Raw genomic sequence first — 24,554 nt, forward strand, 5'->3', positions numbered from 1 at the left:
CCGTAAACCGAACCATAAAACAGAAGAATAGAGCTCGTAAACCGAACCAGTAAAACAGAATATTTATTTTGTTCTGTTTTACAAATTCGATTTACGGATTCTGTTTCGCGCCAGCTGTTGTGGGTATACTTCATGGGTGTACCATCGACAGTGCCTAGATCCGGCAAGCCCGGGTGGCCCATAGACGGTGATGGTGGCATATGGCCTATCGGGCGGCCCAGTTGCTGTAGATCAATATGGATGAAATCCAGTCCAGGAACAAGTAGCTGGGTCCACCGACCAACACTGGAAGTCGGATCCGGCCTGACCCATTAAGGGTAGCCGGATCTGATACGAGATGCAAGGGAAGGCGGATCCTTGACGTACACGACAAGATAGTATACCGTAGTTAGGTAACTTGTATTCCGGCTAGGACTCTCCGTGTAAACCCTAGATCCGTGCGCCTTTATAAGCCGGATCCTGGGAGCCCTAGAGGCACAACCACAACTCATTGTAACAACGCGAAAGCGCCCAGATAATTCAAGACAAGTAGCAGTAGGCCCTGTCATGTGCAGGTGTTCCGAAGCTGGGTAACTCGCGTACCATCGTCGCGAGGACACTCTGCCCAATGGCCCCTACTTCTTCTCCCCCTCGTGAGGATCCCTCCTTCGAGGTACCGTCGAATAGACAACGACAGTTGGCGCCCACCGTGGGGCCAGCGGCGTCTGGAGGGCGGAACCGGGAGGGTTCTACCTTCGGAGGCATCGGCGTCACCATCGCCGTGGGGCGCGTCTTGTACGCCGGAAACTTTCCAATCGTCCCTCAGGACGAGTGCTGGATTCCGGCTAGGGCAGACCCCGTCAAGCTCTCCATCATTCCGATCGGCGGGATACACATCTTCATCGGTGAGACCGTCGATTCCAACGGAAACGCCCTGGTAAGTCACGCTGACGCGACCGCCGCTGAGCAAGACGCAGTCGCAAAGATCCGATCTGAGATGCAGGAACTTCCTAAGGAAGGTTCCACCTTAGATCTGGAAAATTCAAAACCCACCAAATCCGCCCCTTGATACGTCTCCAACGTATCTATAATTTCTGATGTTTCAAGCTATTTTTATGACAATGCCTACATGTTTTGCTCACACTTTATAATGTTTTTATGCATTTTCCGGGACTAACCTATTAACAAAATTCCGAAGTGCCAGTTCCTGTTTTCTGCTATTTTTGGTTCCAGAAAAGCTGTTCGGGCAATATTCTCAGAATTCGACGAAACAAAAGCCAAACCTCCTATTTTACCAAGACGGACCCAGAACACCGAAGGAGCGACGGAGAGGGGCCAAGGGGGCCCCACACCACCTGGCGGCGCGGCCAAGAGGGGGGCGCGCCCAGCTATGGGGTGGCCCCCTCGGGCACCCCCTCGCGCCACCCTTTCGCCTATATATTCCCTCGCGACGGAAAACCCTACATGAACAGATCATATTCCAGTAAGACTCCAGGAGCGACGCCGCCATCGCGAAACATAGTTTCGGGGGTCAGAAGTTCCTGTTTCGGCACCCTGCCGGGACGGGGATTGACCCCCGGAAGCCTTCTCCATCAACGCCACCGCCTCCATCATGCTTCGTGAGTAGTTCCCCCATGGACTACGGGTTCTAGCTGTAGCTAGTTGGTACTCTCTCTCCCGGTACTTCAATACAATAATCTCATGAGCTGCCTTACATGATTGAGATCCATCTGATGTAATCGGTGTTGTGTTTGTTGGGATCCGATGAATTGTTACATTATGATCAGTCTATCTGTATAAGTTTGTGAAGTTATTGTTGCTGCAATCTTGTTGTGTTTAATTCTTGTCACTAGTGCATGAGTGGCATGATCTTAGATTTAAGCTCTATAATTATTGCTTAGATTGTATCTACAAGTTGTTTGCACATGTCTATGTCCGGAACCCGAGGCCCCAGAGTGACAGCAACTGGGATAACCGGAGGGGAAGGCTTAGATATGAGGATCACATGTTTTCACCAAGTTTTAATGCTTTGCTCCGGTGCTCTATTAAAAGGAGTACCTTAATTACCAGTAGATTCCCTTGAGGCCCGGCTGCCACTGGCTGGTAGGACAAAAGATGTTATGCAAGTTTCTCATTGCGAGCACGTATGACTATATATGAAAAACATGCCTACATAATTAATAGACTTGATGTTCTGTCTTAATGTTATTTCAATCGTATCAATTGCCCAACTGTAATTTGTTCACCCAACACTTGTTATTGGAGAGTTACCACTAGTCTAGATAGCTGGGAACCCCGGTCCATTTTTCATCATCAAATACTCACTCGGTCCTATATGCCATTAGAAGTAGTATCAACTATTTTCTGGTTCCATTGCCTCTGTGTTACTGCTACTGCTGCTGTGTTACTGTTACTATTGCTCTCATATTACTGCTGCTTTCACATCACCCCTGTTACTAGTTCTTTTCCAGGTGCAGCTGAATTGACAACTCAGTTGTTAAGGCTTATAAGTATTCTTTGTCTCCCCTTGTGTCAAATCAATAAATTTGGGTTTTACTTCCCTCGAAGACTGTTGAGATCTCCTATACTTGTGGGTTATCAATACTATTTTATGGCGCCGTTGCCGGGGAGGCATAGATCTACTCATAAGTTCACCTGGGGAGTACACTCTACCTCTCTCTCTCTGTTTTATTTTGTTTTGTTTTTCTTAGTTCACTTTTGTCTAGTTTACTTGTGCTTAGTTTATTTCTGTCTAGTATTATTTTGCTTAGTTTACTTTTGCCTAGTTTGTTTTTGTCTTGTTTTATTTTTCTTATATACTCGAAAATCCATTAAAATTTGAAAAACCGAAAAATTAAAAACCGTTGTTATGGGAGAACCCATAACTTGTATGGAGCTTATAGAATTATATATGAATTATAGAGAATCAAGAAAGGGGCAAGTCATGAGTGCCGTTATAGAAAAATTGTATACAATTGCTAAAATCTTGCTTAAACGCCATGATATAAACTGTTGCTCTAAACGGGATACTAAACATCTTAAATTCCAATGTGGCTTTAGTGAAGAAGTTTTAATTGTGAACTATCATTGGAATAACTATATTCATCTTGGGTTCGAAGAAGTAGAACAATTTGTTTTATTTATGGGAGCTTCTGAAATAGAATCCTTCATGTCTAAAAATTATGAAACCTGTGTTGCTTGTAATGATCTTAAAGATTATGTCTCTTCTATCCTTGATTATTGCATAGAACATGACAACGATAATCCTTATATCTTGATTATAAAGAGAGACTCATTCATGCACAAGAATGCACTCACAATTTGCAGGAACCTGTGGAAGAAGAAATTGCTGAACTTGAAAGCTCATTGGATGAAAAAGAGGAGGAGAGTGATGAACAAAAGGAGGAAGAATGGATTAGCTACCCATGCCAACCTTCTAATGAGAGTAACTCTTTATCTCTTACACTATTTGATTGTCCTCCATGCTTACCAAAGGAGGATGAATGTTATGTTCCTGTGGATTCTCTTGAAATATTCCCTATGAGTAAAACTTGTGGGAATAATTATGCTACTGTTATCTATGATAATCCATTCTATTTTGATAAATCTTATGATAATGCTTTGTTTGTGCCTGATATCGAAATGCATAGTACTAAAGAGTTTTGCTTAGCAAATGTTTATGATAAAGCTCTAGATGATGGTCCCATGTTACTTGCTAATATTAATTGTACTACTAATGAAAATGGGACTAGAGAGGTCTTGACTTTATCTAGGAGTCTCATATCTTTTGAGATTGATCAATCATCTTGTTATATTATTTATAAAAGTGGGTTTGAAAGTTTTAATCCCATTATTTTTGAGCTTGATAAAAATTATGTGTTTGTGGATCATGAAAAACATGTTGTATGTGATAGTTATATTGTTGAGTTTATTCATGAAGCTACTGAAAATTATTATGAGAGAGGAAAATATGGTTGTAGAAATTTTCATGGTACTAAAACACCTCTCTACATGCTGAAAATTTTGAAGTCACTCGTGTTTTATCTTCCTATGCTTGTCACTTTGTTCTTCATGAATTTATTTGTGTACAAGATTCCTATGAATAGGAAGTGGGTTAGGCTTAAATGTGTTTTGAATTTGCTTCTTGATGCTCCTTTTACTTCATTTTCTATTTTCATGTGAGCATCATTAAAATCTTCTGGGCCTAGCTGAAAGGCGTTAAAGAAAAGCGCTTATGGGAGATAACCCATTATTTTATTTCTCCAATTTTTCTTTTTGTTTTGAGTCAAGGTGCTTGTTACTACTATAGCAATACCTTTGTATCTTTATTTTCTTGCATTGTTGTGCCAAGTTAAGTCTCTAATAGAAAGTTGATACTAGATTTGGATTTTTGTGCAGAAATAGATTTTTAGCTGTCACGAATTTGAGTTGATCTCTCTGTAGGGAACTCGTAAAATCCTGAAAAAGTTCATGCGTGATCCTCAGATATGTACGCAACTTTTGTTAGTTTTGAGTTTTCTGATTTGAGCAACGTAAGTACCTCGAAAAAATTTGTGTTTACTGGCTGTTCTGTTTTGACAGATTCTGTCTCTGTTTTTTGCATTGTCTCTTGTCGACTTTAAGTAAGAATTTCTAGACGTGGAGAGCTGTAGCTAATGTTTTATTGAGTTCTTGCAATATGTCACTACAGAACTAAAGTGGATTAAAGTTTTTTTTGAGTACTAACCCCTCTAATGAAGTTTATGAGAAGTTTGGTGTGGCAGAAGTTTTCAAGGGTCAAGAGAGAAGGGTGATATAATGTGATCAAGAAGAGTGAAGAGCCTAAGCTTGGGGATGCCCCCGTGGGTCACCCAAGCATATTTCAAGAAGACTAAAGCGTCTAAGCTTGGGGATGCCCAAGGCATCCCCTTCTTCATCAACAACTTATCAGGTCATCTCTAGTGAAACTATATTTTACTTCTTCCACATCATATGTGCTTTACTTGGAGCGTCTGTGTGCTTTTATTTTTATTTGTGTTTGAATAGATTCGGATCCTAGCAATCCTTGTGTGGGAGAGATACACGCTCCGCTTTTTCATATGAACACTGGTGTTCTTCGTTTTATTTTTCATGTTCATGGCGGAAGCTGAAAGCCGCGGCACTTATTGATATTTGGTTGGAAACAGGAAATGCTTCATATTGTCTTGAATAATTTGATACTTGGCAATTGTTTTGAGCTCTCAAGTAGATCATGTTTAAGCTCTTGCATCATGTAGTTTAAACCTATTAGTGGAGAACTACCGTAGAGCTTGTTAAAATTTGGTTTGCATGATTGTTCTCTCTAAGGTCTAGATATTTTCTGGTAAAAGTGTTTGAGCAACAAAGAAGACAGTGTAGAGTTTTATAATGCTTGCAATATGTTCTTATGTAAGTTTTGCTGTACTGGTTCATACTTGTGTTTGCTTCAAACAACCTTTCTAGCCAAAGCCTTGTACTGAGAGGGAATGCTTCTCGTGCATCCAAAACCTTGAGCCAAAACCTATGCCATTTGTGTCCACCATATCTACCTAATGTGGTATTTTCTGCCATTCCAAGTAAATACTTCATGTGCTACCTTTAAACAATTCAAAAGCTATTATCTCTTATTTGTGTCAATGTTTTATAGCTCATGAGGAAGTATGTGGTGTCTATCTTTCAACCTTGTCATTTACTTCTGACAGACTTTCACCAATGGACTAGTGGAACATCCGCTTATCCAATAATTTTGCAAAAAGAGCTGGCAACGGGGTGCCTAGCCCCAATTAATTAACTTGCATTAATAATTCTCTTCACATGTTTTGCCCTGATCTATCAGTAAGCAACTTAATTTTGCAAATAGACACTCCTCCATTGTATGTGAATGTTGGAAGGCACCCGAGGATTCGGTTAGCCATGGCTTGTGTAAGCAAAAGGTTGGGAGGAGTGTCATCAATAATGAAACTAAAATACATGTGTAAACAAAAGAGAAGAGGGATGATCTACCTTGCTGGTAGAGATAACGTCCTTCATGGGAGCCGCTCTTGAAAGTCTGGTTGATAAGGTAGTTAGAGTGTCCACTACCATTCGTTGACAACAACAAACACCTCTCAAAAACTTTATTTTTATGCTCTTGATACGTCTCCGACGTATCGATAATTTCTTATGTTCCATGCCACATTATTGATGTTATCTACATGTTTTATGCACACTTTATGTCATATTCGTGCATTTTCTGGAACTAACCTATTAACAAGATGCCGAAGTGCCAGTTGCTGTTTTCTGCTGTTTTTGGTTTCAGAAATCCTAGTAAGGAAATATTCTCGGAATTGGACGAAATCAACGCCCAGGGTCCTATTTTGCCACGAAGCTTCCAGAAGACCGAAGAGTCAACGAAGTGGGGCCACGAGGCGGCCAGAGCACAGGGCGGCGCGGCCTAGGTCTTGGTCGCGCGGCCCTGTCATCTGGGCCCCTCGTTCCCCCTCCTGACCTGCCCTTCCGCCTACTTAAAGCCTCCGTTGCGAAAACCCCAGTACCGAGAGCCACGATACGGAAAACCTTCCAGAGACGCCGCCGCCGCCGATCCCATCTCGAGGGATCCAGGAGATCGCCTCCGGCACCCTGCCGGAGAGGGGAATCATCTCCCGGAGGACTCTACGCCGCCATGGTCGCCTCCGGAGTGATGTGTGAGTAGTCTACCCCTAGACTATGGGTCCATAGCAGTAGCTAGATGGTTGTCTTCTCCCCATTGTGCTTCATTGTCGGATCTTGTGAGCTGCCTAACATGATCAAGATCATCTATCTGTAATTCTATATGTTGCGTTTGTTGGGATCCGATGAATAGAGAATACTTGTTATGTTGATTATCAATTTATATCTATATGTTGTTTATGATCTTGCATGCTCTCCGTTACTAGTAGATGCTCTGGCCAAGTAGATGCTTGTAACTCCAAGAGGGAGTATTTATGCCCGATAGTGGGTTCATGCCTGCATTGACACCTGGGACAGTGACAGAAAGTTCTAAGGTTGTGTTGTGCTGTTGCCACTAGGGATAAAACATTGATGCTATGTCTACGGATGTAGTTGTTGATTACATTACGCACCATACTTAATGCAATTGTCTGTTGCTTTGCAACTTAATACTGGAGGGGGTTCGGATGATAACCTGAAGGTGGACTTTTTAGGCATAGATGCATGCTGGATGGCGGTCTATGTACTTTGTCGTAATGCCCAATTAAATCTCACTATACTCATCATAATATGTATGTGCATGGTCATGCCCTCTTTATTTGTCAATTGCCCAACTGTAATTTGTTCACCCAACATGCTGTTTGTCTTATGGGAGAGACACCTCTAGTGAACTGTGGACCCCGGTCCAATTCTCTATACTGATATACAATCTACTGCAATACTGTTCTAATGTTTTCTGCAAACAATCATCTACCACACAATACGGTTAATCCTTTGTTACAGCAAGCCGGTGAGATTGACAACCTCACTGTTTCGTTGGGGCAAAGTACTTTGGTTGTGTTGTGCAGGTTCCACGTTGGCGCCGGAATCCCTGGTGTTGCGCCGCACTACATCCCGCCGCCATCAACCTTCAACGTGCTTCTTGGCTCCTACTGGTTCGATAAACCTTGGTTTCATACTGAGGGAAAACTTGCCGCTGTACGCATCACACCTTCCTCTTGGGGTTCCCAATGGACGCGTGTTGTACGCGTATCAAGCTCTTTTTCTGGCGCCGTTGCCGTGGAGATCAAGACACGCTGCAAGGGGAGTCTCCACTTCTCAATCTCTTTACTTTGTTTTTGTCTTGCTTAGTTTTATTTACTACTTTGTTTGCTGCACTAAATCAAAATACAAAAAAATTAGTTGCTAGTTTTACTTTATTTGCTATCTTGTTTGCTATATCAAAAACACAAAAAAATTAGTTACTTGCATTTACTTTATCTAGTTTGCTTTATTTACTGTTGCTAATATGGCTACCCCTGAAAATACTAAGTTGTGTGACTTCACAACCACAAATAATAATGATTTCTTATGCACACCTATTGCTTCACCTTCTACTACAGCAGAATTCTTTGAAATTAAACCTGCTTTACTGAATCTTGTTATGCGAGAGCAATTTTCTGGTGTTAGTTCTGATGATGCTGCTACCCATCTTAATAATTTTGTTGAACTATGTGAAATGCAAAAATATAAAGATGTAGATGGTGATATTATTAAACTAAAATTGTTCCCTTTCTCATTAAGAGGAAGAGCTAAAGATTGGTTGCTATCTCTGCCTAAGAATAGTATTGATTCATGGACTAAATGCAAGGATGCTTTTATTGGTAGATATTATCCCCCTGCTAAAATTATATCTTTGAGGAGTAGCATAATGAATTTTAAACAATTAGATACTGAACATGTTGCTCAAGCTTGGGAAAGAATGAAATCTCTGGTTAAAAACTGCCCAACCCATGGACTGACTACTTGGATGATCATCCAAACCTTCTATGCAGGACTAAATTTTTCTTCGCAGAATTTATTGGATTCAGCTGCTGGAGGTACCTTTATGTCCATCACTCTTGGTGAAGCAACAAAGCTTCTTGATAATATGATGATCAACTACTCTGAATGGCACATGGAAAGAGCTCCACAAGGTAAGAAGGTAAATTCTGTCGAAGAAACCTCTTCCTTGAGTGATAAGATTGATGCTATTATGTCTATGCTTGTGAATGATAGGACTAATATTGATCCTAATAATATTTCGTTAGCTTCATTGGTTGCACAAGAAGAACATGTTGATGTAAACTTCATTAAAAATAATAATTTCAACAACAATGCTTACCGGAACAATTCTAGTAACAACTATAGGCCATATCCTTATAATAATGGTAACGGTTATGCTAATTCTTATGGGAATTCTTACAACAATAATAGGAGTTCACCCCCTGGACTTGAAGCCATGCTTAAAGAATTTATTAGTACACAAACTGCTTTTAACAAATCTGTTGAAGAAAAGCTTGGGAAAATTGATATACTTGCTTCTAAAGTCGATAGTCTTGCTGCTGATGTTGATCTTTTGAAATCGAAAGTTATGCCTAGTGAGAATCACCATAATAAAATTATTACTACAGCAAATTCCATCCAAGTTAGAATTAATGAGAATATAAGATTAATGGCTGAATTGCGTGCTAGGTGGGATAGAGAAGAAAATGAAAAACTAGCTAAAGAGAAGAATGTAGCTAAAGTTTGGACTATTACCACCACTAGTAATGCTAATGCTACACGTGTTGCTGCACCTCCTACTATTAATAATAAAATAATTGGTGTTAGTAATGTTTCCACTTCTAATGCAAAGCGCGAGAAACTGCCTGAAACTGCTAAAACTGCTGAAACTGCCTGTGATAAAACTGCTGAAATTTTTTCCAACATTGGGGATGATGATCCCATTGCTTTAGATTATAATGGTTTGAATTTTGATGATTGCTACATCTCTTAAGTTATAAAGTTCTTGCAAAAACTTGCTAAAAGTCCTAATGCTAGTGCTATAAATTTGGCTTTCACGCAACATATTACAAATGCTCTCATAAAAGCTAGAGAAGAGAAACTAGAGCGCGAAGCCTCTATTCCTAGAAAGCTAGAGGATGGTTGGGAGCCCATCATTAAGATGAAGGTTAAAGATTTTGATTGTAATGCTTTATGTGATCTTGGTGCAAGTATTTCTGTTATGCCTAAGAAAATTTATAATATGCTTGACTTGCCACCGCTGAAAAATTGTTATTTGGATGTTAATCTTGCTGATCATTCTACAAAGAAACCTTTGGGGAAAGTTGATAATGTTCGCATTACCGTTAACAATAACCTTGTCCCCGTTGATTTTGTTGTCTTGGATATTGAATGCAATGCATCTTGTCCCATTATATTGGGAAGACCTTTTCTTCGAACTGTTGGTGCTATCATTGATATGAAGGAAGGTAATATAAAATATCAATTTCCTCTCAAGAAAGGTATGGAACACTTCCCTAGAAAGAGAATGAAGTTACCTTTTAATTCTATTATTAGAACAAATTATGATGTTGATACTTCGTCTCTCGATAATACTTGATACACACTTTCTGCGCCTAGCTGAAAGGCGTTAAAGAAAAGCGCTTATGGGAGACAACCCATGTTTTTACCTACAGTACTTTTTTTTTATTTTGTGTCTTGGAAGTTGTTTACTACTGTAGCAACCTCTCCTTATCTTAGTTTAGTGTTTTGTTGTGCCAAGTAAAGTCGTTGATAGAAAAGTTCATACTAGATTTGGATTACTGCGCAGAAACAGATTTCTTTGCTGTCACGAATCTGGGCTGTTTTCCCTGTAGGTAACTCAGAAAATTATGCCAATTTACGTGAGTGATCCTCAGATATGTACGCAACTTTCATTCAATTTGAGCATTTTCATTTGAGCAAGTCTGGTGCCTCGATAAAATTCTTCAATACGAACTGTTCTGTTTTGACAGATTCTGCCTTTTATTTCGCATTGCCTCTTTTGCTATGTTGGATGAATTTCTTTGATCCATTAATGTCCAGTAGCTTTATGCAATGTCCAGAAGTGTTAAGAATGATTGTGTCACCTCTGAATATGTTAATTTTTATTATCGCTAACCCTCTAATGAGTTGTTCTAAGTTTGGTGTGGAGGAAGTTTTCAAGGATCAAGAGAGGAGTATGATGCAACATGATCAAGGAGAGTGAAAGCTCTAAGCTTGGGGATGCCCCGGTGGTTCACCCCTGAATATATCAAGAAGACTCAAGCGTCTAAGCTTGGGGATGCCCAAGGCATCCCCTTCTTCATCGACAACATTATCAGGTTCCTCCCCTGAAACTATATTTTTATTCCATCACATCTTATGTGCTTTGCTTGGAGCGTCGGTTTGTTTTTGTTTTTTGTTTTGTTTGAATAAAATGGATCCTAGCATTCACTTTATGGGAGAGAGACACGCTCCGCTGTAGCATATGGACAAGTATGTCCTTAGTTTCTACTCATAGTATTCATGGCGAAGTTTCTCCTTCGTTAAATTGTTATATGGTTGGAATTGGAAAATGATACATGTAGTAATTGCTATTAATGTCTTGGGTAATGTGATACTTGGCAATTGTTGTGCTCATGTTTAAGCTCTTGCATCATATACTTTGCACCCATTAATGAAGAAATACATAGAGCATGCTAAAATTTGGTTTGCATATTTGGTTTCTCTAAGGTCTAGATAATTTCTAGTATTGAGTTTGAACAACAAGGAAGACGGTGTAGAGTCTTATAATGTTTTCAATATGTCTTTTATGTGAGTTTTGCTGCACCGGTTCATCCTTGTGTTTGTTTCAAATAAGCCTTGCTAGCCTAAACCTTGTATCGAGAGGGAATACTTCTCATGCATCCAAAATACTTGAGCCAACCACTATGCCATTTGTGTCCACCATACCTACCTACTACATGGTATTTTCCGCCATTCCAAAGTAAATTGCTTGAGTGCTACCTTTAAAATTCCATCATTCACCTTTGCAATATATAGCTCATGGGACAAATAGCTTAAAAACTATTGTGGTATTGAATATGTAATTATGCACTTTATCTCTTATTAAGTTGCTTGTTGTGCGATAACCATGTTTACTGGGGACGCCATCAACTACTCTTTGTTGAATTTCATGTGAGTTGCTATGCATGTTCGTCTTGTCTAAAGTAAGAGCGATCTACCACCTTATGGTTAAGCATGCATATTGTTAGAGAAGAACATTGGGCCGCTAACTAAAGCCATGATCCATGGTGGAAGTTTCAGTTTTGGACATATATCCTCAATCTCATATGAGAAAATTATTAACTGTTGCTACATGCTTATGCATAAAAGAGGAGTCCATTATCTGTTGTCTATGTTGTCCCGGTATGGATGTCTAAGTTGAGAATAATCAATAGCGAGAAATCCAATGCGAGCTTTCTCCTTAGACCTTTGTACAGGCGGCATAGAGGTACCCCTTTGGGACACTTGGTTAAAACATGTGCATTGTGATGATCCGGTAGTCCAAGCTAATTAGGACAAGGTGCGGGCACTATTAGTATCTATGCATGAGGCTTGCAACTTGTAAGATATAATTTACATGATACATATGCTTTATTACTACCGTTGACAAAATTGTTTCATGTTTTCAAAATCAAAGCTCTAGCACAAATATAGCAATCGATGCTTTTCCTCTATGGAGGACAATTCTTTTACTTTCAATGTTGAGTCAGTTCACCTATTTCTCTCCACCTCAAGAAGCAAACACTTGTGTGAACTGTGCATTGATTCCTACATACTTGCATATTGCACTTATTATATTACTCTATGTTGACAATATCCATGAGATATACATGTTATGAGTTGAAAGCAACCGCTGAAACTTAATCTTCCTTTGTGTTGCTTCAATGCCTTTACTTTGAATTATTGCTTTACGAGTTAACTCTTATGCAAGACTTAATGATGCTTGTCTTGAAGTGCTATTCATGAAAAGTCTTTGCTATATGATTCACTTGTTTACTCATGTCATATACATTGTTTTGATCGCTGCATTCACTACATATGCTTTACAAATAGTATGATCAAGGTTATGATGGCATGTCACTCCAGAAATTATCTGTGTTATCGTTTTACCTGCTCAGGACGAGCAGAACTAAGCTTGGCGATGCTGATACGTCTCCGACGTATCGATAATTTCTTATGTTCCATGCCACATTATTGATGTTATCTACATGTTTTATGCACACTTTATGTCATATTCGTGCATTTTCTGGAACTAACCTATTAACAAGATGCCGAAGTGCCGATTCTTTGTCTGCTGTTTTTGGTTTCAGAAATCCTAGTAAGGAAATATTCTCGGAATTGGACGAAATCAACGCCCAGGGTCCTATTTTGCCACGAAGCTTCCAGAAGACCGAAGAGTCAACGAAGTGGGGCCACGAGGCGGCCAGAGCACAGGGCGGCGCGGCCTAGGTCTTGGCCGCGCGGCCCTGTCATCTGGGCCCCTCGTTCCCCCTCCTGACCCGCCCTTCCGCCTACTTAAAGCCTCCGTTGCGAAAACCCCAGTACCGAGAGCCACGATACGGAAAACCTTCCAGAGACGCCGCCGCCGCCGATCCCATCTCGGGGGATCCAGGAGATCGCCTCCGGCACCCTGCCGGAGAGGGGAATCATCTCCCGGAGGACTCTACGCCGCCATGGTCGCCTCCGGAGTGATGTGTGAGTAGTCTACCCCTGGACTATGGGTCCATAGCAGTAGCTAGATGGTTGTCTTCTCCCCATTGTGCTTCATTGTCGGATCTTGTGAGCTACCTAACATGATCAAGATCATCTATCTGTAATTCTATATGTTGCGTTTGTTGGGATCTGATGAATAGAGAATACTTGTTATGTTGATTATCAATTTATATCTATGTGTTGTTTATGATCTTGCATGCTCTCCGTTACTAGTAGATGCTCTGGCCAAGTAGATGCTTGTAACTCCAAGAGGGAGTATTTATGCTCGATAGTGGGTTCATGCCTGCATTGACACCTGGGACAGTGACAGAAAGTTCTAAGGTTGTGTTGTGCTGTTGCCACTAGGGATAAAACATTGATGCTATGTATAAGGATGTAGTTGTTGATTACATTACGCACCATACTTAATGCAATTGTCTGTTGCTTTGCAACTTAATACTGGAGGGGGTTCGGATGATAACCTGAAGGTGGACTTTTTAGGCATAGATGCATGCTGGATGGCGGTCTATGTACTTTGTCGTAATGCCCAATTAAATCTCACTATACTCATCATAATATGTATGTGCATGGTCATGCCCTCTTTATTTGTCAATTGCCCAACTGTAATTTATTCACCCAACATGCTGTTTGTCTTATGGGAGAGACACCTCTAGTGAACTGTGGACCCCGGTCCAATTCTCTATACTGATATACAATCTACTACAATACTGTTCTACTGTTTTCTGCAAACAATCATCTACCACACAATACGGTTAATCCTTTGTTACAGCAAGCCGGTGAGATTGACAACCTCACTGTTTCGTTAGGGCAAAGTACTTTGGTTGTGTTGTGCAGGTTCCACGTTGGCGCCGGAATCCCTGGTGTTGCGCCGCACTACATCCCGCCGCCATCAACCATCAACGTGCTTCTTGGCTCCTACTGGTTCGATAAACCTTGGTTTCATACTGAGGGAAAACTTGCCGCTGTACGCATCACACCTTCCTCTTGGGGTTCCCAACGGACGCGTGTTGTACGCGTATCAGCTCTCTATATGATTTCAAAACTTAAAAAGCTCTAGCACATGATTTAATCCCTGCTTCCCTCTGCGAAGGGCCTTTCTTTTACTTTATGTTGAGTCAGTTTACCTACTTCTTTCTATCTTAGAAGCAAACACTTGTGTCAACTGTGTGCATTGATTCTTACATGCTTACTTATTGCACTCATTATATTACTTTGTGTTGACAATTATGCATGAGGTATGCATGTTGAAGTTGAAAGCAATTGCTGAAACTTAAATATTCCTTTGTGTTGCTTCAAACCTCTTATTAAGAATTTATTGCTTTACGAGTTAACTCTTATGCAAGACTTTTTGATGCTTGTCTTGAAAGTACTATTCATGAAAAGTTTTTGCTATATGTTATCTATTTGTTAGCAAACTATAGATCATTGCCTTGAGTCACTTCATTCATCTCATATGCTTTACAATAGTATGATCAATATTATGTTGGTAGCATGTCACTTCAGAAATTATTCTTTTTATCGTTTACCTACTCGAGGGCGAGTAGGAACTAAGCTTGGGGATGCTTGATACGTCTCCAACGTATCTATAATTTATGATGTTCCATGCTAGTTTTATGACAATACCTACATGTTTTGCTCACACTTTATAATGTTTTTATGCATTTTCCGGGACTAACCTATTAACAAGATGCCAAAGTGCAAGTTCCTGTTTTCTGCTGTTTTTGGTTCCAGAAAAGCTGTTCGGGCAATATTCTCGGAATTCGATGAAACAAAAGCCAAACCTCCTATTTTACCGAGATGGACCCAGAACACCGAAGGAGAGACGGAGAGGGGCCAAGGGGGCCCCACACCACCTGGCGGCGCAGGCAAGAGGGGGGGCGCGCCCAGCTATGGGGTGGGCCCCTCGGGCACCCCCTCGCGCCGCCCTTTCGCCTATATCTTCCCTCGCGACGGAAAACCCTACATGAACAGATCATATTCCAGAAAGACTCCAGGAGCGCCGCCGCCATCGCGAAACATAGTTTCGGGGGTCAGAAGTTCCTGTTTCGGCACCCTGTCGGGACGGGGATTGACCCCCGAAAGCCTTCTCCATCAACGCCACCGCCTCCATCATGCTCCGTGAGTAGTTCCCCCATGGACTACGGGTTCTAGCTGTAGCTAGTTGGTACTCTCTCCCATGTACTTCAATACAATGATCTCATGAGCTGCCTTACATGATTGAGATCCATCTGATGTAATCGGTGTTGTGTTTGTTGGGATCCGATGAATTGTTACATTATGATCAGTCTATCTATATAAGTTTGTGAAGTTATTGTTGCTGCAATCTTGTTGTGTTTAATGCTTGTCACTAGTGCACGAGTGGCATGATCTTAGATTTAAGCTCTATAATTATTGCTTAGATTGTATCTACAAGTTGTTTGCACATGTCTATGTCCGGAACCCGAGGCCCCAGAGTGACAGCAACTGGGATAACTAGAGGGGAAGGCTTAGATATGAGGATCACATGTTTTCACTAAGTGTTAATGCTTTGCTCCGGTGCTCTATTAAAAGGAGTACCTTAATTACCAGTAGATTCCCTTGAGGCCCGGCTGCCACCGGCTGGTAGGACAAAAGATGTTATGCAAGTTTCTCATTGCGAGCACGTATGACTATATATGGAAAACATGCCTACATAATTAATAGACTTGATGTTCTGTCTTAATGCTATTTCAATCCTATCAATTGCCCAACTGTAATTTGTTCACCCAATACTTGTTATTGGAGAGTTACCACTAGTGTAGATAGCTGGGAACCCCGGTCCATCTTTCGTCATCAAATACTCACTCAGTCCTATATGCCATTAGAAGTAGTATCAACTATTTTCTGGTGCCATTGCCTCTGTGTTACTGCTACTGCTGCTGTGTTACTGTTACTATTGCTCTCATATTACTGCTGCTTTCACATCACCCCTGTTACTAGTGCTTTTCCAGGTGCAGCTGAATTGACAACTCAGTTGTTAAGGCTTATAAGTATTCTTTGTCTCCCCTTGTGTCGAATCAATAAATTTGGGTTTTACTTCCCTCGAAGACTGTTGCGATCCCCTATACTTGTGGGTTATCACCCCTGAGTAGGAAACAACGGTGGAAGACCAATGCAGATCCGCCTGGGTCTCCCAGGTGTTAGAGAAGCAAAGGTGCCACTTCGTGCACGTCCTCGCACATACCGCAGGAACCGCCCCTTCTCAGGACGGAGCTGGACCCATGCAGGTTGAGGTTTCCGGAGACGGCGACGCTCCGGAACAACAAGAGGTTCTCGGAGACAGCGACGCCCCGGGTCAGCAGGAGGATGCCGGAGACAGAGAAGAATCAATCCTTGGTAACCTAATCCCAACTACTGATGATGCTTCCTCTATGGACACATAAGAGTACAACCGCGTTACGAAGGAATTGGAGGACGCGGAGAAAGCCGAGGCGGAATCCGCCCCGCCTAAGGAGGTCCTCGCGACCATAACCGGGCTGGAGCAAGGAACTGACGAGGAAACTAACACCTCCGACCCCATGGAAGATGGTCCATCCGATTACAAGACTCCGCAACGAGCGTGGTATCGCATCGTGCAGGAATCCGGAGAAGGACGCATACCTGGAAACGATGAACAAGCTCGTCGAGCAAGCTGGCATAGGTGCCATCGCACACTCGGAAATCCTCAACAAGCCAATAACTCCGGACGATGCCGCGGATCCGGAAGCTCTAGAGGCTGCAAGGATGGATATGCTAGGCACTGCCCGGAGAATCGCTACCACAGCAATGGCAATGTTGGAGGAAAGACAAGACACATAAAAGGTGATGCAGAACTTCCTCCAAAGAGAGCGCGAAGCTGTAGATTCCTTGTAGAAAGCTAAGCAACTCCGAGAACAGTGAGAATCCATGATGGGCGATGCCCACAAGGAAGCAGACATGATCCGGCGAGAGGCTATCACCCCTCGCAAGATCAACTTTGCAACCCCCACCGATCAGCAGCCGCTCACAACTCCAAAGGATAACATGAACAAGGCTGTATAACTGCTGGCTAAAAACGATGAAGAAGTCGACATCAACCACCTCCGCACACTCGTTGCTTCAACAATGAAGCAGCAGAGTAAGGAAGACACTTCGCGCAAGTTGGAATCCAACCCGGAATTATGCATATCCACTGCGCAGAAGGACACCTCCGGAGGCCAGCACCGTGACAATGAATCGCGCACCGGATCTATGGAGCGCAGAAGGAGAACCAGAGAACATCCGAATCCGATCCCCGTGCCCTCGAAAACACCTCTGACGGACCCAAGGAAGGGAAAGGATCCGATGTATACTGGAAGGGACAACTACCGGAGCCCATCCCCTCCATCGCAGCGCCAGCCACCTCCTCCGCCTCCTCGCCGCCGTAGTCTAGTCGGACACACCAGACCCCATGGGCCTGGTGGTACGCTCTCGCTCAAATCTCCCCGAAATGGCCCGCGTGACGCAAGAGAATGTATCAACGAGTACAGATCTGAGTACATAGGCCCAAAATGCTTTGGCAGGATAATCCGAGAGGAGCCCTATCCAAAAGGCTTGAACCTTAAGCTACCCGGAAATCTGAAGCACTATGATGGCAGCGAAAGGCCCGATTCCTGGATCGAAGATTACTTCAATGCAGTAAGCTTCACCGGAGGGAACCAGAGAATAGCCTGCCGCATGCTTCAGCTGTACCTTATTGGTCCAGCTCGTACTTGGCTGGGCGACCTCCCGGAAATTTCCATCTTTTGTTGGTTTGACATGAAGATCGACTTCGAGAAACACTTCAGGGGCACCTACAAAAGACCTGCTACAACAAGCGACCTACAAGCATGTATCCAGAAGAAAGGCGAAACATCGCGGAACTTCCTTACTCGATGGTTAGCAACCAGGAACGAGTGTGAAAACGTGGATAATCGCACAGCTATGCATGCCTTCATCGGAGGACTGCTCCGGCACAAGCTTACTTGCTTGATCAACGAAAATAAGCTGACATTGGATGACATGATCGGCATCGCAAGTACTCACTCCGCCGCTGATGACAACACAGGAGGAGAGCTCACCGCTACAGCCATACCCATGCACCAACAGAATAAAAACCGTGATAATGGCAGTAGCAACAATAGCAACAAGCAGAAGAATCCCCCCGACGACCAGAAGAGCGGCGGATCTGACATGGTTGCCATGGCGTTCGAACGCGGATGTCAAGGAGGCGGAAGAGGCCGCGGACGCGGAGGCGGAGCCGGCAGGGGCCAGTAGCGCACTGACGAGGTCACAACTGCTAGGTTCCGCGCCCCCCAAACCTACGAAGAATACAGGGACATGCCATCCCTGGCGCACATGGATCCGGCTACTAGCAAGTCCTCACATACTAATCGCAACTGCAAGTGGGTCAACGATTTAAAGGGCGACCGGGAAGCAGGATACAAGCGAGCTCGGAAGCACCGCTCACACGGCAAAGTAGGTAAGGGCGAGAACAAGGAAAAGGATGAGGACAGTTCCGAGGCGATGGACGAGGACGATGCTTCGCCGGATCCCAAAGAGGCTTCTGCAGCTAACAAATTCAACCCCTTTGGCAAAAAGAGTGCTGGAGCATACCACACACCTTCCTCGGAACACCAACAGTCCGCGCCAACAAATCAGCCCTCCGGATCCTGAATGCCACAGTTCCGACTGTGCCGCAATATGTCAGGTGGTCGGAAATTCCTTGCACGTTTGATAGGGCGGATCACCCCACCATCATTCCGAAGGAGTGCTACGCATTGGTTGTAAGTCCCCGCATCGACGGGTTTGACTTCTCCAAGTGACTTATGGATGGTGGAGCCAGCCTGAATATCATGTATCTGGAGACTTTGGAGAAGATGCAGCTTACCAAGGAACAACTCAAACACAGCACCACTGAGTTTCATGGTGTGGTTCCGGGTAAAAAACAAATTCTCTTGGCAGCATCAGACTTCCCGTGGCCTTCGGCGATGTTAATAATTTCCGCGAAGAGATGATCACGTTTGAGGTCGTGCCTTTCAAAAGCTCCTACCACGTCATTTTCGGCAGGCCCACCTACCACAAGTTCCACGCAAGGGCGTGCTACATCTACAATAAAATCAAGATTCCGGGCCCTAACGGTATGATCATCGTGTCCGGAGACTACAAGAAAGCTCGAGAGTGCGAGATAGGTGAAGCTGCTTTTCCAGAATCTATGATATCTGGAGAGGAGCTGCAAGGCTACAGAGCCGCGGTGGATCCAAAAGAGATGCATACCACCAAGAAGTAGATCTCCGAACAGAAAAACTCGTTCAAGGCTGTGATAGACACCAAGAAGGTCAACCTCAAGGTAGGCGATAGCTCCAAGCAAGTGTCGGTCGGAGCCAGCATGGACCCCAAATAGGAACATGCGCTCGTCGAGTTCCTCCGCGCTAACATGGATATCTTCGCATGGAAACCTTCTGACATGTCCAGAGTAGCAAGGGAACTCGCCGAGCACTACCTCAACATAAATCTGGGTGCCAAACCGGTGAAACAAGCTATGCGATGCTTTGGAGACAAGAAGCGCGCGCCATAGGGATGGAATTAGCAAAGTTACTAGAGGCAGGTTTTGTAGTAGAAGTTATCATTACCGATTGGGTCGCAAACCCCATCCTTGTACCCAAAAATAATTCTAAAATACTAAGAATGTGCATCGATTACTCCGGCTTGAATAAGCATTGTCCGAAGGATCCGTTCCCTTTGCCGCGCATTGACCAAGTCATTGATTCGATGGCAGGGGCGGAACTTCTGTGTTTTCTTGACGCATATTCTGGGTATCACCAGATCCGGATGAAGAAGTCCGACCAAAAGGCGACCTCGTTCATCACACCCTTTGGCACTTACTTCTACGTCACCATGCATTTTGGTTTGAAAAATGCATGTGCCACCTACCAACGTACGATGCAGCGGTGCTTGAAGGACCAGATTGGCCGGAATGTACATGCATACGTCGACGACATCGCAGTCATGACCCGGAAAGGATCTGACCTGATCAGCGACCTCACAGAAACCTTTGAAAATCTCCGACGGTACAAGATGATGTTAAATCTGCTAAAGTGCGTCTTTGGCGTACCATCCGGAAAACTCCTTGGCTTCATTGTGTCTCACAGAGGCATCGAATTAAACCCGAAGAAAAATCAAGGCAATCCTATGCATAAAAAGGCCAACTTGTCTCAAAGATGCGCAACGACTAACTGGTTGCGTTGCTGCAATTAGTAGGTTTGTTAGCCGTCTTGGCGAGAAGGCAGTACCTCTATACAAGCTGTTGAAGAAAACAGACAAATTTGTTTGGGACGACGCAGCAGATGCATCACTTCAGGGGTTGAAGGACATACTCTCCTCCCCACCTAGTTTGGCAGCTCCGGATGAGTCAGAGCCTATGATCCTCTACCTGGCAGCCTCCAACAAAGTCATCAATCTCGTTATCGTGGTGGAGTGAAAAGAAGAAGGTCATGAATACGGAGTCGAGAGGCCAGTCTATTACATTAGTGAGGTACTGACGGAATCCAAACATCGATACCCTCACTTTCAGAAGCTAGCCTATGGTGTGTTCCTAGGTAGCCGGAAGCTGAGACATTACTTCCAAGAGCATCCCATGACAGTTGTGTGTAAAGCTCCATTGTCAACCATTCTTAACAACACTGACGCAACAGGACGTATAGCAAAGTGGGGCATAGAACTATCCGCCTTCAACATCAACTACAAAGCGAGAACATCGATCAAGTCCCAAATTTTGTCGGTTTTCATCGTTGATTGGACAGAAGCTCCGGATGGCGAACCCGAGCTGGAACCTGAAACCTGGGTCATGCACTTTGATGGATCCAAGCAACATCAAGGCTCGGGGGCGGGAGTTAGCCTGAAGTCCCCAACCGGAGAAGAACTGCAGTATGTTCTGCAGATCCACTTCGAAGCTACAAACAACATGTCGGAATACGAGGCTCTACTACATGGTATGCGCATCGCTAAGGAAATTGGGATCAAACACATCATATGCTGCGGAGATTCCGACTTGGTGGCATGATACGTCTCCAACGTATCTATAATTTCATATGTTCCATGCTAGTTTTATGACAATACCTACATGATTTATTCATACTTTATATCATTTTGATGCATTTTCCGGTACTAACCTATTAACAAGATGCCGAAGCGCCAGTTCCTGTTTTCTGCTGTTTTTGGTTTCAGAAATCTTACACAGGAAATATTCTCGGAATTGGACGAAACAAAAGGCCACGTTCTTATTTTTCCAGGGGCTTCATGGAGTCCGAAGGAGAGACGAAGGGGGGCCACGAGGTGCCCACACCATAGGGGGGGCGGGCCCAGCCCTGGCCGCGCCGCCAGGTGGGGACCCCACCTCGGGACTCCACCGACATCGCCCCTTCGCCTATATATTCTCCCCGTCGCGAAAACCCTAAAGAAAGAAGTCGTATTCCACGAAGAGTTCCGTAGCCGCCGCCATCGCGAAGACAAGTTTCGGGGGACAGAATCTCTGATCCGGCACGCCGCCGGGACGGGGAATTGCCCCCGGAGTCATCTCCATCGACACCACCGCCATCTTCAACGCCGTTGCTGTCTCCCAAGATGAGGAGGGAGTAGTTCTCCCCCGAGGCTGAGGGCTCTACCAGTAGCTATGTGGTTCATCTCTCTCTCCCCTGGTGTGATCTTTATGTGATCATGAGCTTTGTATCACTATTAATCTATGTGCTACTCTAGTGATGTTATTAAAGTAGTCTATTCCTCCTCCATGATGTAAAGTTGACAGTGTGTGCATCATGTAGTACTTGGCGTAGGTTATGATTGTAATCTCTTGTAGATTATGAAGTTAACTATTACTATGATAGTATCGATGTGATCTATTCCTCCTTTCATAGCTATTGTTGATAGTGTGTATGCTATGTTAGTACTCGGTCTAAATTGCAACGGTCTATTATGCACTCTAGAGGTTACTTTAATATGACCTCCGGATGTTGTGGAGCTTGTTTACTCCGGCTTGAGGGTGCTCTTGTAGCCCTACACAATGAATGGTGTTTGTTATCCAACAAGAGAGTGTTTGAGATTAGCATTTATTTATTCAGTTATGTGATCATTGTTGAGAGTGTCCACTAGTGAAAGTATGATCCCTAGGCCTTGTTTCTAAGCATTGAAACACCGTTTCCAACAAGTTCTGCTACATGTTTGCTTGCTGCCATTTTTATTTCAGATTGCAATTGCTACTTATAATCTTTCATATTACTTGTATTTCACTATCTCTTCGCCGAACTAGTGCACCTATACATCTGACAAGTGTATTAGGTGTGTTGGGGACACAAGAGACTTCTTGTATCTTAATTGCAGGGTTGCTTGAGAGGGATATCTTTGACCTCTACCTCCCTGAGTTCGATAAATCTTGGGTGATTCACTTAAGGGAAACTTGCTGCTATTCTACAAACCTCTGCTCTTGGAGGCCCAACTGACAAGGTATTAACTTGTCAATGCCTACGGATTGTAGACTAGGGTTTAGTTAGATGTAGAGGGCAAGTAGATCTCGAAGGTTTCAGCCGAAAAGTACTCGACGAATATAAAACTAGGGTTGTGTTGACAGTAGATTCGATCCTTTCTTTGTCCCTCGACTCCCCCTTATATAGGAGGCGGAGCCGAGGGATTCGTGATACACAAGTTTACAAAGTCCGGGAGGGTTTCTAACCCATCCCGCAAGATTACAAACGATGACTCCTATTACAACTATAGCTTTCCTTAATAGTATCTTGGGCTTCCGAATCTTCTTATTCTTCGGGTCGTGGGCTTTCAGTAAACCCCGGGTACCATCTTCGGCAGGCCCATTGGGTATTCCTATGTCACCAACACTGTCTACAAGAATAGAAGCGTGCGTAGACATCAAGCTATTTTCTGGCACCGTGGCCGGGGAGGTAAGGTAAAAGGTATTCACATCCTCCGACTACTAAGCTATTTCCTAGCACTGTTGCCGGTGTGTGAGTGCTCGAAGCTATTTCCTTTAGATCCGGCAATTATATCTTTTTGTTTCTTTTTTTTTTCACTGGTTAGGCTTAATGGAAAACAACAAAAGAATTAGAGATCTTTATGAACTTTATATTGAATTAGGACATGATGTGTTTGAAGAGAGAATTAAAAAACCCATGGAACTTTGTTTGCAAAATAGTTGTAGCAATGTTATTAGCATGAAATCTTTGAATACTATTATTGCTAATGCTATGGAAGAATTTAAGCTTGGGGAAGCTGGTTATGATATTTTTAGTCCCCCAAGTTTTGAGGAGAAAATTTTCTTTGATGATACTTTGCCTCCAATTTATGATGATTATAATGATAGTGGTATTTTGTTGCCACCTACTATGGAGGATAAAATTTATTATGATTATACCATGCCTGCAATTTATGATAATTACAATGATGGTTGTGATAGTTTTACTCCCACTATTACTAATAAAATTGATTATGCTAATGTGGAGAGTAATGATACTTTTATGCATGTGAATAAGAATGCTTTATGTGATAGTTATATTGTTGAGTTTGTTCATGATGCTACTGAAAGTTATTATGAGAGAGGGAAACATGGTTATATGCATCTTAATAATATTAAGTTTCCCCTCTTTATGTTGAGAATCTTGAAGTTGCGCTTGTGTTGCCTTTCTATGCTTGTTGCATTATGCTTACATGACTTATTTATTCACAAGATTCCTTTTCATAGGAAGTGGGTTAGACTTAAATGTTTTTTTTTGAATTTTCTTCTTGATGCTCTCTTTTGCTTCAACTCTTATTTCTTGCGAGAGCATCATTAAAATTACTGAGCCCATCTTAATGGCTATAAAGAAAGCACTTCTTGGGAGATAACCCATGTTTTTATTTTTGCTACTGTTTTTTTGTGTCTTGGAAGTTGTTATTACTGTAGCAACCTCTCCTTATCTTTATTTTATTGCATTATTGTGCCAAGTAAAGTCTTTGATAGAAGGTTGATACTAGATTTGGATTTCTACGCAGAAACAGATTTTTACCTGTCACGAATTTGAGTAGATCTCTCTGTAGGAAACTCGTAAAATGCTGCAAAAATTCATGCGTGATTCTCAGATATGTACGCAACTTTCATTCAATTTGAGCTTTTTCATCTGAGCCTGTTAAGTGCCTCGAAAAAATTCGTCTTTACGGACTGTTCTGTTTTGACAGATTCTGCCTTTTATTTCACATTGCCTCTTTTACTGTGTTGAGTGGATTTCTTTGTTCTGTTAACTTTCAGTAACCTTGGGTAATGTCCAGAAGTGTTAAGAATGATTGTGTCCTCTCTG

Source organism: Lolium perenne, chromosome 1, assembly GCF_019359855.2.
Source record: "Lolium perenne isolate Kyuss_39 chromosome 1, Kyuss_2.0, whole genome shotgun sequence".
Classification (NCBI taxonomy): Eukaryota; Viridiplantae; Streptophyta; class Magnoliopsida; order Poales; family Poaceae; genus Lolium; species Lolium perenne.